This window comes from Populus alba, chromosome 5 (assembly GCF_005239225.2).
Source record: "Populus alba chromosome 5, ASM523922v2, whole genome shotgun sequence".
Lineage (NCBI taxonomy): Eukaryota > Viridiplantae > Streptophyta > Magnoliopsida > Malpighiales > Salicaceae > Populus > Populus alba.
The window spans coordinates 14,840,120-14,840,609 of record NC_133288.1 but is presented as its reverse complement, the minus strand read 5'-3'; positions in this window follow the sequence as shown (position 1 = coordinate 14,840,609).

Below are 490 nucleotides of genomic sequence, written 5' to 3'. Positions count from 1 at the left end.
AACCTCAATGTAAGTATGATCCATTTTCCAACACATACAATCTCAGATGGAGAAATCATCCAAACTTACGCTATGGGAAACCCGCCTTAACAAGGCAAATCAAGGTCGACAGTTCCAATCCTTATGGATTTCAGCCCCAACAGAATTATGAAGCAAGACAGCCCCCTCCATTCACAAACTCCAATGTTATGGGTCGTCATCCAGTGATGATATTAGTGAGATGATGAAAACTTTGGCTTCTAACACTATAACCTTGCAACAAAATGTCATGTCTTTTCAACAGGAAACAAGGTCAAGTATTTACAACTTGGAGAACAAATGGGGAAAGTAGCTTCAAATATGGGGAAATTGGAAGCACAAATGAATGGAAAATTGCCCTCCCAAGCATTGAATCCAAAAATGAATGTTAGTGTGATCATGCTACAAAGTGGGAAAGAACTTGGAAGGCAAAGGTCGAAACAAATTGACATGGAGGAAGAAGAAGAGATAT